This window comes from Heptranchias perlo, chromosome 26 (assembly GCF_035084215.1).
Source record: "Heptranchias perlo isolate sHepPer1 chromosome 26, sHepPer1.hap1, whole genome shotgun sequence".
In the NCBI taxonomy this organism is placed as follows: Eukaryota; Metazoa; Chordata; class Chondrichthyes; order Hexanchiformes; family Hexanchidae; genus Heptranchias; species Heptranchias perlo.
In genome coordinates this window covers 27,382,117-27,395,511 of record NC_090350.1, presented here as the reverse complement: position 1 = coordinate 27,395,511, position 13,395 = coordinate 27,382,117, and the positions used below count along the sequence as shown (strand labels likewise).

Genomic DNA, 13,395 nt, shown 5'->3' with positions numbered 1-13,395 from the left:
CAAAAATCTATCGATCTCAGTCTTAAAAAATTCAATTGACAAAGCCTTTAGGGGAAGAGAATTCTAGACATCAAACAGCAGGTCTAGTGAGAGACACAGGTGACAGAGGGTGGGCTGTAAATTGCCCTGAAGCTGTATTATGAGTACAAATGACATATGTCATTAACAGCATTCACTAATCTGTATTTATGCATAAACTATCCCGATTTAATGTTTATTGCTGAGGTGCCTAGGAGTGGTTGAACAATCAGGTATTAATTTAAAGCTTCTGGATGAACTACAAACCGATTAGATTTTGCAAGAGTGAGAATGAGAATCATAACCTGCTACTTGGGTGTGTCAGCAAATAAAACATGCAATTAAATTAAAATATCTCCCAAATACCTACTGTGCACTCCACGCCTTTCTAGTAAAAACCAGTAGCAAGTCTTTTTTAATGTAACACAAGCACTACTGTGAGAAAAAAAACACACCTCAGTAAATCAAGTCTCTGTATATGGCCTGGTTTTTAAAATCACAATGATGTCAGGATATGTTGCTGTTTAATAGACTGAATGGAAGGGAATTTTAAAAATTATGATGTCAGCAAATATGCTTGTACTGCAAAATGCTAGAAATACACAGCAGGCCAGACGGCACCTGAGAGAGAAAGGTAGGTTGTGACCCATTATGAGAACTGAACCCATTTCTTTTTAGATGCTGATTGATTTGCTGTGTATTTTTGCAATTTTCCCCCCCATTTTTATACTATTGCCAGTGTTCACAGTTTTCTTTTTACTTCTATCAATTACTATATTTTGTTGCACAAGACCTCACTATAACCCTGAGCTATCTGTCTGCCACTGTGTCTGTAACACTGTTGATCAAAATGAAGGTCTGGTTTGTACTTTGGTGCCTCTGAATCAAGTCTCTCCCATTGAATGTAAAGTCCAAGTGTGTGAAATAGTCCTGCAGTGCAGCATAATGTGTAGTATCTCAGTAAGCCAATGACTCACTTTTGTTGATGACAAGGAACCTGGAATACTCCACAGGTGTTATTAATATTCAAGATCTCTTCACTCTAACAAACAGAATTCTTGGTTTTGTATCTAGAGGCACAGAATACAAAAGCAAGGTGGTAATGCTGAACTTGTACAAAGCCTTACTTACGCTGCAGTAGGAGTTTTGTGTCCAATTTTGAGGAGTCCATTCTAGCAAAGGTATAAAAGCAACAGAATAGTAGTATAGATTCACTAGTTGAAGGGTTATTGTTAAGAAGAGAGACTTGAGAAATTAGGGCATTTCCGCTGGAGCTGAAAAGGTTAAAGGGTGAAATAACAGGTCTTTAAGATTATGAAAAAGATTACAATAAAGGTAAATCATGACCAATTGTTGGTGGGATGTTAATGAAAGGACTCAAATTTTAGAAAAATCACAAAAATCACAAAAATAACAAAGGGGAGGTTGGAAAAAAATCTTTACACGGATGTGGAATTCTTTGCTGCAAACCGTTATTGAAGAGGATTCCGTAAATTCTTTAAAAAGGGAATTTAATAGCTTCTTGAAAAAGAGGATCATTAAAGGGTATGGAAAGTGAGTAAGAGAGTGAAATTAGATTAGGACGCTCATACGGAGAACACTGGCACAGACTTGATTGGTTAAATGGCCTGTTTCTGTGATTCATTCTGTTGGACAAAAGGCAAGGAGAAAGAGCTACAATAATTAAAGAGGAGCAGGGCAAACCAGCAGCCATACCAGGAACAGTTTTGATTACACCCACAGAGTTGGGTCGAATGGTTGAGTGTGCTTGCTGTTTAACTTGCAAGTTCAATGGCGGACAATCAGTTAGAATCATAGAAAGTTATGGCACGGAAGGAGGCCATTCAGCCCATCGTGTCCCTGCCGGCTGAAAATGAGCTATCCAGCTTAATCCCACTTTCCAGCACTTGGGCCATAGCCCTGTAGGTTAAGGCACTTCAAGTGCACATCCAAGTACTTTTTAAATGAGTTGAGGGTTTCTGCCTCAACCACCCTTTCAGGCAGTGAGTTTCAGACCCCCACCACCCTCTGGGTGAAAAATTTCTCCTCAGCTCCCCTCTAATCTTTCTACCAATTACTTTAAATCTATGCCCCCTGGTCACTGACCCCTCTGCTAAGGAAAATAGATCCTCCCTATCTCGGCCCCTCATAATTTTATACACCTCAATTAAATCTCCCCTCAGCCTCCTTTGTTCCAAAGAAAACAACCCCAGCCTATCCAATCTGTTCTCATAGCTAAAATTCTCCAGGCCTGGCAACACCCTCATAAATCTCCTCTGTACAATCTCTAGTGCAATCACATCTTTCCTGTAACGTGGTGACCAGAACTGTACGCAGTACTCAAGCTGTGGCCTAACTAGTGTTTTATACAGTTCTAGCATAACCTCCCTGCTCTTATAGTCTATGCCTTGGCTAATAAAGGAAAGTATCCCCTATGCCTTCTTAAACACCATATCTACCCATCCTGCTACCTTCAGGGATCTGTGGACATGCACTCCAAGGTCCCTCTGTTCCTCTACGCCCTTTTATTGTGTATTCCCTTATGTGAGGTTATGTGAAGTTCTGCAGGGCTGACAGCTGGGAAGTTAGTCACCTGGTTTTGGAGCACAAAGTTGGACTGCAATGTGAAATAAAATTGTTGGAATAATAAATCGTTGGAATAAATCGTGTCTTTTAGAAGATGAACTTCAGAAAATATAGCTCGAAGGTCATTTATAAGTCTCAGTACAGGCATCTTTTCGTTATTGTAATAAATTCTATTCCCTCTATTAATTCCAAGAAAAAAATCACTACTGAGGGGGCAGTTTGATGGCAGTTTAAAATGCCTAGCATGTGTATGGATAGGCTATACCACCACTAGCCACTCAAAAATGTGAAATATTTTTGAAGACAGTCATGTATTGAAAACAGATTAAAACTAAAATGGTATAAATTTGTCAGGAACAGTTCTACTGATCCAATATATAACTGACCTTTTGTTTTCCATTAGAGATGATGACCATTTGTAACAATAATACAATTGTATTCCAGACTGATTCTTATTCAGGTCAAGATACTGATTAGATCTTTCTTGAAAATGAGTTTCAAATCAGATTCATCCCATTGACGATGTAGGGAGGGATTTGGGAACCCTTTATTCATTTAATGTGGGGCTGCCTTATGGTGTCAGAGGTAAGAGGCAGCCTCTGGATTTAGTAATCTGAAGGTCTTGTTTCTAACTATTCTGTTCTCTTCAGCTGTATATTTTGGGAGAGTCTTCCTTGTTATTGTGCCCTAAATCAAACTGATATGATCGAATCAGCTCAATTGTTTGCAATCAAAAGTACAAATGAACTTCTGGACTGGAAAGAAAAATAAACAAACAAAAAACATTGGCCAGAGTTCCCACTCCTGGTCACTATCCAGTGGCACTTGCTGGAAAGTGCACTGTGTGGATATCTGGTGAGGACATTATTGGTTTCTGCTATGATTTCCTCCATGAATGAACTGCCTGGGCTCACACAGGAACACTGGTTATTTGGCCAAAGTATCAGATGGCTACTCATACCCAAGATATCGCATCCCAGTTAGTCAGCATCATGAATTGGGAGATTGGTGTCTTCACTTGTATTTCTCTGATATTAGAGGCTGATGGATAAGTAAACTTCTTGTTATTGATTTATTTTTACTGTTTATTTTCTACTCCTTTGCAGAAAGACTTACCCCTGAGAAATGGCCCCTAAGTGAATTGAAACAGGGTTAATTTTTGCATTGCCTGCTATCCTCTAACCTGTCCCAAGATAAAGCCACTTGCCATTAGTGAAGTGAACTGCAGTTACAGCACCTAATCACAAGGGACACTCTCACAGATAGGCTGGGTGTAGGAAGTTTTGCAAGTGTGTTGCATGTTACAGGTAACTAGAAGATCATGATCAGACTTCTGCTGTACTTTGTGCAATATTTTCACTGTGGAGAGCTTGATTATTTTCATAAATATACCCCTACATGAAAGTTCATCAAAAAAACCTAGAAAAGAATGAAACTGCTTTGGTATTTTGCTAAACAGTAAAAAGTACAACCTATTAATAGTGTCCCAGTGAAGTATTTATTTGACTAAAGAGTGAAGAGTTTCACAGCAAACTGTGATGTCAGTTACATACAAATTTATTCAGTACAATATTATAACAAGTAACCAGTGGATTTCTCATTTTCCTGTGATATTGCAGTGTTGCTGGTGTTTTTAGCAGCTGTTGGAGGTGCAAGTAAAAACATTTACTCAGTATTCTTTTTTGTTTTAAATTTTTTTTCCATGTAAACAATGTTGCAGTTATGTAAAAGTCAGAAAACCATAAACAACTTCAGTTTAATGCACCAAGTGCTTTATCAGTATCTAGTTCCTGTCATTAATTCATAATTTCTATCAATCTGTTTGCAGTTTTGAGAGACTCAGAAACCAAAGCATACCACAGAAATGTATTATTTTTTAAAAATGTTTTGAAGAAGTGTTTTTTGTGTTTCAAAATGAAACATTACGGCACAGAAGTTTTATGCAAGGGTTAAGATTAAGAATTAGGGCTTGGACTGCACTCCTGACAATAAGATACTTACTTATACAGTGGTAAACCAGCTAACCAATTCAAAATGGGCTCCTTATGTACCTAGTGACATACATGTTACTTTACTGGAACCTAACTCCTAAAATCATCTGTATATAAGGAAGGGTTTATATGCAGTACCTATGTCAGTTCACTGTCTGATGCTGAACCAGACTGTTTGCAACCTCAGCGTCCTAGCTGAGCTTCCGACCTCATATCCTCGCCATCACCAAGACCGCCTACTTCCACTTCTGTAATATCGCCCGTTTTTGCCCCTGCATCAGCTCATCTGCTGCTGAAACCCTCATCTATGCTTTTGTTACCTCCGAACTCGACTATTCCAATGCTCTCCTGGCCAGCCTCCCATCTTCCATAAACTTGAAATCATCCAAGACTCTGCTTTCCATATCTTGACTCGCACCAAGTTCCGTTTACCCATCACCCCTGTGCTCACTGACATACATTGGCTACTGCTCCAGCAATGTAGTGATTTTAATATTCTCATCCTTTTGTGCTCAAATCCCTCCATGGCCTTGCCCCTCCCTATCTTTGTAACCTCCTTCAGCGCTACAACCCTCCGAGAACTCAGCGTTCCTCCAATTCTGGCCTCTTGTGCATCCCCGATTTCCTTCTTCCCTCCATTGGCAGCCGTGCATTCAGCTGTCTAGGCCCTAAGCTCTGGAATTCCCTCCATCTCTCCTCCTTTAAGAAGCTCTTTAAAACCTACCTCTTTGACCAAGCTTTTGGCCACCAGTCCTAATATCTTCTTATGTGGCGCGTGTCAAATTTTGTCTGATAACACTCCTGTGAAGCGCCTTGGGATATTGATCTATGTTAAAGGCGCTATTTAAATGCAAGTTGTTGTTGTTAAAATGCCAGACCTAGCATTCAATAATTTGTGTTGCAGATAATGATTTTATTTATTTTTTTCATTCTGAGGCAGAGGTGCAGAAAAGACTAATGCTCCCCAAGATCATCCCAGTTCTATAACCAGATATAAGACGTGTATAAAGACGTGCTATTTTTCTCTGCTGTGGAGAAACATTTTGCCTCCACTTCCTCGTGGCTCCACTGAATTTTTATGCAGGAGATTGTGGGATTAAACACAGATCTTCCTGCTCCACTGATGCAGGACCCTTCTGATTTTTTACCCATTTCTTCTGATCAATGTTGGTGAAAATGACAACACCTGTCTACAGAAAGTTACTTCAGTGGTGCATTCATTAAAGTAGGCTTTTATGTTGGTGAGTTCCTTATCTTGTTTAACTGTTAGCATCTGTTGTCCCTCATTTCTATAGTAAAATTCCCCCAATGTCGCTCTAAAGAGACGAAAGACCGTACTTTCAATCTGATGTAAATTTGAAAGCTAACACTATTTTGATATTAAAAAAAGTTCAAATCATATTTGCTCTTTAGGGACTACAGTAACAAAAGGGAATACAGTAGGTAGGGTATATGTTTAATAATTTGGGATTCACATATAGTTAAATTCATTAAAGTCACCTATGTACAAAGACCACCAATAACTGTCCCAACAATACATTAAAAGATCAAGTTTGAATCTGCAATAGGGCACCACCTATTAAGGCCAATCCCAAATGTGGCTGTTACACGAGTTTAACAGCACTATTCGGATGAAGGCTAAACTCTACTTTTCTATATACTGTACTCCAGTCTTGTGTACTTTCAGAAAAGGTACTGTGTACTTTGAAATGTGCCGTTTTATGGGGATACTCGTACTACTTTACAATGTATATGCAAAATGAGAGACTAGTTTTTTTACAACCTAAAATCTAGCACCTTTGCACAAACTGGCCTTGTACACTATCCCGTAATCATGCCTGGTGTTATTCGTCTCACTTTCACAAACACTATCACTTTCTTGGCTTGAAAACCATACCTCATCGTACCAGAAGATACAAATCTGAACCATTAAATTTAGCTGTGGGGGCAGATGGAAACAGTAACATAGGCCACAAGTTGGCAGCATTACTGGAACTTACAAATTTATGGCTTAACCTAGGCTATAGAAAATGAGCACAAATCCAAAGATTGTGTATGTGGTTGCACAATCTTGGGGTTCAGATGACACAACACTTCAATTGTTTACCTTGTAGCACCTAACCTGCTTCTGCTCTAGTAAAGGGATTAACACTTAAAAAGCAGAGAAGAAATACATAATCATTTCAAAAATACAAACAAGTTAAAATTCTTAAGCAAAACATTCTATGTTCTGGGTTCTGGGTTTTAATCATTAATGATATACAAGAGGTTCCAAGAGGTAATAATGATTAGGAAACATCTGGTTGTCATGTTACAAAACACACCAGGGGAAACTTTCCAATTGGTTATCTCAATTTGTGGGTGCAACCGATCGGAAAAAAGGGTTATCTGTTATGCTGGATCTTTAATCATTTGGCATATTTGTGTGCGTTTCCAGTAATGGATTTGCTGGAAGCTTCATTTTAACAATGCTGAAGTCCCCCTCAATTATGTAATTTAAATGTCCAAGCAATTTCCCAGCATTCACGAATACATGTTCCTGCTATTTAAAGAGGGCATCAAGATTTGTAGGCACAGAAGTGGATTTAAAGTGCCCTGCTGAATATTTCAGCAACATTTTCAAGCCATTTCTGAGCCCTTTTCCTTGCTTTTTTTTTGCTGTGTCACTTAGGTGATCGGGAGCCTTTGCGGTAATTGTTGTGGCACAGCCATTTTTTTTGCAACGTTAACAATGGTGGCACAATGGGTTTCCCCGTGGGAATCACCATGTACTTGTGCTTTTGGCAGGAAGGTGATGAGGGTCAATGGAAGGAAGCCAGGCAGGTCAGGCTCCATCAAGGGTGATCTGCACTCACCCATCAGTACTCCGACACCTGCATTTACTCACAAAGTTGCAAATACCTTCCTTTATCAGGGAACAGTACATATGGAGGCTCTGCTTCCAAAGGGAGAACGTGACAGCAGACATGATGTCATGAATGCAATATGTGAAGCTCCATTTAAACTTAATGCTGGTGGGTTCTTTGAAAGCCCCCCAGTCCTGGTATTTCATGGTTTTAGGTGGTACTGGATGAAGAAGGCATGCTAGGGAGATCTAAAGCCAACAAAGCCTGATTGGCTATACCTGACATGATGTCACCAACCATATTTACAGACCCAAGCACATATACTTCCAACAACCATAGGGAACTTTCTTCACAGGCTCCAGAAAGAAAGAAAAATCTTGTATTTATATAGCGCCTTCCACAACTTCAGGGCATCCCAAGGGCTTCACAACCAATTAGGTACTTTTGAGATGTAGTTATTGTTGTAACGTAGGGAAACGCAGCAGCCAATTTGCGTACAGCAAGGTCCCACAAACAGCAATGAGATAATGATCAGATAATCTGTTTTGGTCGTGTTGCTTGAGGGATAAATGTTGGCCAGGACACTGGGAGAACTCCCCTGCTCTTCTTTGCATAGTCGAGGTCAGCAGGGAACCAGAAGTAGAGCAGTGACATCTGCTGCGAACATGCACCATAGGGCTAGCACTGCAAGTTGCAGTAACAGTCAGCTGCAGCCTCAACTCTGCCTACAACTCTCCAGGCAAGCTGCAATGCTGTTCTACACGATGGGTATCTTGGAATGGCAAACAGGGCCAACTTTCTTGCAACCATCTCATTCAGCACCACCTTTACTTTACTAACCATCAAAAAGTGGATCTGGTGCTGGACTGCTACGTCATTTGCCCGCAAACTCTAGATTGTGTCTCCACATTTGGTTTCTTTTCCATTCATTTTTGCTTGGCACTTACTCCTGTCCCCTTCAGTCTTGACAAAGGATGCGAATGGATTGAAATGCCTTTTAAACCTTTCCAAAGGCTCTTAAGAATTTTTGGTCCCGATGCAACTACTTAAATGACTCCATCCCTTCAAATATTACCAGGACCAGAAAATTACCCTACTGACTCTAAACTGCAATATATAAAAATCATATTAGATATACTTCTCTGCATCACATGCAACTGTACTCCCGATAGATATTTTGACTGTATTTTCTTAACAGGTTCTCTCACATTAAACATTCCCTTGCCAATACCATTTAAAACAGCAGACTCATTCTCTGATCTACTTCCCCCTTTCCCTGATCTCTGCTCCATGCTGCCTCTGAAAGGAAGGCATAGACCAGGAACTCCCTGCATGCAGGAACACTGGATCCAAGTCTACTTCCTCTTAGTTTGCTTTCCTCTTTTCATCTCATACTTGTGACTACTTATAAATGTTCAACATACAATTGAGGATGCAGAGCATTAGATCGTATATCACCTTTTAGCTTATCCTTGCTCTGAAACAACACACCCAAACTCCCTCTTTCCTGTTCAGTCTCAAGTTGTACCAAAAACAGCACCTGTCTTTGGCCTATCAAACACAGCTGCTTCTATATACTGCATTTCCAGTTACCTTACCAATTGATAGTAACAATTCCCCGAACAACATATTCTCATTTCATCTTTACTATATTTCCAGTAGAATATTTCAATCAGTTCTCTTTCTGCTGTTTTTTTCTGATATGACTGTACTCTGGAAATTGACACCAGCACAGTTTGTTTTTCCAGGATTCTGCTCCATTACAATACTTGCATCCAAAATCAAAAGTTAAAATTCACATTCTTTAAGCAGAATTCAAGGATGATACCACAAGTTATTGATCAATGATCATTTATTCTTGTACACCATCTTTTACTTGACTTCTTCCACTCCATGACACAAATCATTTGCCTGTGTGGCTCTGTAACTGGCTACAAGGAAATACAAGACTGACAGAGAAGGATTCCACTGTCAGTCTTCCATCCCTCCCTGTTAGAAAACACCTCACATCCACTTAGTACCTCACTGCAGTGGGTTGGCTTGCCCTGGTTAGCCCTTCATCTCCAGTTAGTTAATAATCATAAGCAGGCTCATCATGGAAGCTAACAGACCTCATCATCACACTTTTCTCCTCTGTCAGTCCTTGTAGCCTGTTGACGTTCAGCACAAAGTCCTACCATTTCATCACTGGCCTCCTATATGGTTTCTTTCCAAATAGAACCCATACCACCTTTCAATCTACCAAGCTACAGCCATGTGTCGCTCCCATCACCAGCTTTTCCAATTATTTTTGGACTACTTGCTTAACTATTGAGCTCCTTTCAAATATAAAAAAAGAGTTTGAAGATAGGTTTTCTTATCATAGAATCATAGAAGTTACAACATGGAAACAGGCCCTTCGGCCCAACATGTCCATGTCGCCCAGTTTATACCACTAAGCTAGTCCCAATTGCCTGCACTTGGCCCATATCCCTCTATACCCATCTTACCCATGTAACTGTCCAAATGCTTTTTAAAAGACAAAATTGTACCCGCCTCTACTACTGCCTCTGGCAGCTCGTTCCAGAAACTCACCACCCTTTGAGTGAAAAAATTGCCCCTCTGGACCCTTTTGTATCTCTCCCCTCTCACCTTAAATCTATGTCCCCTCGTTATAGACTACCCTACCTTTGGGAAAAGATTTTGACTATCTACCTTATCTATGCCCCTCATTATTTTATAGACTTCTATAAGATCTCCCCTTAACCTCCTACTCTCCAGGGAAAAAAGTCTCAGTCTATCCAACCTCTCCCTATAAGTCAAACCATCAAGTCCCGGTAGCATCCTAGTAAATCTTTTCTGCACTCTTTCTAGTTTAATAATATCCTTTCTATAATAGGGTGACCAGAACTGTACACAGTATTCCAAGTGTGGCCTTACTAATGTCTTGTACAACTTCAATAAGACATCCCAACTCCTGTATTCAATGTTCTGACCAATGAAATCAAGCATGCCGAATGCCTTCTTCACCATCCTATCCACCTGTGACTTCACTTTCAAGGAGCTATGAACCTGTACTCCTAGATCTCTTTGTTCTATAACTCTCCCCAACGCCCTACCATTAACAGAGTAGGTCCTGGCCCGATTCGATCTACCAAAATGCATCACCTCACATTTATCTAAATGTTTTATTGTTTTGAAATTCTAGCTTCACTTTGGGTACACAGAGAGGGACATAATTTAGTTAAAATCTTAGTCCAGCTCACAGGAGCTCCAACATACTCTGTCATTGCAGAGTAAGATGCAGCCCTCTGCCCTAACCCCATCCTGCTTAAGAATGAGAGGGTTTGAACAGGCTGCAGAAAGGCCTTACAAAACTGAAGGAGAAAAATTACAAAATAATTTACCTTCGCAATAAAAGAAAGTTGATTATAGGCCTTAAATGACACTGCAAAATGAGCTTGTGAACACCTAATATGTATGACATTCCATTGTCCACTATTTTAATGGAGATGGTAATCAGTTTAAAATGGGCTAATAACACCATTAAAATAACAGTGAAAGAAATCTTGTCTAAATGTAGTAATATGTAACAGCATAATTTTAAGCCCAAGTGTTTAAATGAAAGATGTTTTGATTGTACTCTGGAGCTAATTTTAATGAGTATTCCTGAATTTTTTTAAGTGGTCTGATGGAGCACGTTGTTTATGTAATGTACAGTATAGTGACACAAACCGTAACCAAAGTACACAACTTAATATAATTAAACACTGTAGATCTAAAGAATTGTATCTCAAACCAATAAGTACAATGGAGCTGTGAATGAAATAAAAGAATTCACTGACAAATTAAAGCAGGCAGAAGGGAGACAAGAAGAAATTCAGCAGAAGGCCCTATCTGAGAAGAAGGAATTACAGCACAGAATAGATGAAATGGAAGAGAAGGAACAGGCACTTCAGGCTAGGATTGAAGCCTTACAGGCTGACAATGACTTTACCAATGACTTCAACGGCTTAATGCTTTACAAGTACGGTTAGAACAACTTCAGGAGAAAAATATCAAGGAGCACAACAGTATAGACAAGTTGAAAGACCCTGTAGACTCGACTCAGAACAATAGGATTTCAAACTTGGAAGGTGTGTTTGAATCTCAAATGGAAAATAACCAAACCACAGAAGAGGACTTAAGGAATGATTTAGAAAGATTGAAAGCCACCCTTATAGCAGAAGACCATCTTACCAAAGTCATGGAAGAAGATAAACTATTGAAAGAAAATCAACTGAAAGCAAAGGAATCTGATGTGAGACTCTACTCTGGTTTTCAACAGTTTTCTTTAGGTTTATTGTATCAACCATAATCAATTTAAACATTTTGTATTACAGTATTACAGTCAAGCCTGTCATGCCTCATTCATTTCGTGTCCCGACACCCATTTTGCTTTAAACGTGTAACATTTTGAGACGGAGCCAGCTCCAGCTAAAAAAATATAAATATGCAGCAGAGCTTGATATGTCTAAATAATCTTGTACTCTGTCCACTATTTTTGATCTTGACTATCGCACATCGCTGAAAATTAATGGCTATAGAATAAATTCAGAAAAATCCCAACCTCCGTACAAGATCAGACAGCTGAGATATTTAACTTTACGCTGCCCCGTATCTCCTTGATGGCGAATACTGTATCAGAAAAACTGCTGTGCAAAAAAAAAACAACCGAAAGAGACAGATCTTTAAAAGAGGATTAAAAAAAAACTGTAAACAATGCACACCGAAAATCCCAAGGCTACCGGTTGATGTTGATCCGCACACCATAGGGATTGTTTTATTACAGTTCAGTTCACCAACAATTGTAGACAGTGAGAATCTGAGAGAGAAAAATATCCAAACATTAAACAAAAGATCCGTTTACAATTAAACTGTCCGTAAACTCCGTGCAGAGGAAACCCGTTGGATTCAATACAGAGTATTGTTATCCTGAAAACTAGCGACCAAAACACTGCAAACAATGTGCATCTCATAATAATAACCTCCCATCTCAGGAGATCGGGCGGCCAAAATATCCCCCCCACCCCCCACCCGGATCCCGCAGTTTGGGTTGAAACTCACCGGTGTCCTGGCGGCTGGAGCTCGGCGATCCGTTCGTTACAGCCAGAGCTCCGAGTTACATGAAAGCCAAAATCTCTGCTCCATCATTCGCCATGACAGATTGTGAGGAGCTCTCACCTCTGACCTCTCACCCCCCCCCCCCCCCCCTCTCTCTCTCTCTCTCCCTCCCCCTTTCCCTCTCTCCTCCTCCCTCCTCCCCGCGCGCTCAAACTCACCGGAACTGAATACGGCGCGAGGCGAGAGTGCGTGAGCAATTGGTGCAGATGGCTTGTGCCCTTTTTGCTGTGGTGCGACCAAGTGCAAATGATTATTTACAACCCTTTCAAAATAACAAAAAAAAAGTGTTCAGAGACGTCGGCGTTTGGGGACTTTTTTTTTTGTAAATGTGCTCACAGCTGATGTTTTGACAGTCGCTTATATAACTCCCAAGTCTCACTCATGGATCGAGTGTCACTCACTTTGGATGAAATGTGACCTATTTAAATAGCTATTCATATATTAAAAATCCTACAAATGCATGCATTTACTGTCAACTTTTTCAATTATATATTTTTCACTGTCCCAAATTTATGATAGAAACTGCTTATGTGAACTTGATACGCTGTAATTACACCCCCACACCCCTCCTATGGAGGCATTGCAGCCCCGCCACTGGTAGTAGGGTGTAATTACATTGTGACAAGTTTACATAGATCGTTTTCATTCTAAATGAGGATGTAGGAATTTATAATGGGAAAACAAAAATAAGGAGAATTTGTATGACTAAAATTGTGCCTGCATTACATCTGCACACTGTTGCAATTATTCCTTGCTGTCTAACCCTGCTTCATTCAAAGGCTACACTTGGTCATGATTCATTGTCTACTATT

General features: G+C 39.9%; 2 protein-coding genes across 10 annotated transcripts in view; one reads left to right on the top strand and one right to left on the bottom strand.

Moving 5' to 3' along the window:
* The window catches only part of LOC137342604 (homeobox-containing protein 1-like), a 60,093-nt gene extending 47,460 nt beyond the window's left edge, over positions 1 to 12,633 (bottom strand). For all 9 annotated transcript variants that reach the window (XR_010967299.1, XM_068006603.1, XM_068006601.1 and 6 more), the window contains exon 1: positions 12,527 to 12,633. The gene's annotated coding sequence lies outside the window, so the exon portion shown is untranslated. The remainder of the gene's footprint in view (positions 1 to 12,526) is intronic.
* LOC137342605 (polyadenylate-binding protein 4-like) overlaps positions 1 to 13,395 on the top strand; it is a 378,766-nt gene that overhangs the window by 111,567 nt on the left and 253,804 nt on the right. The window lies entirely within an intron of this gene.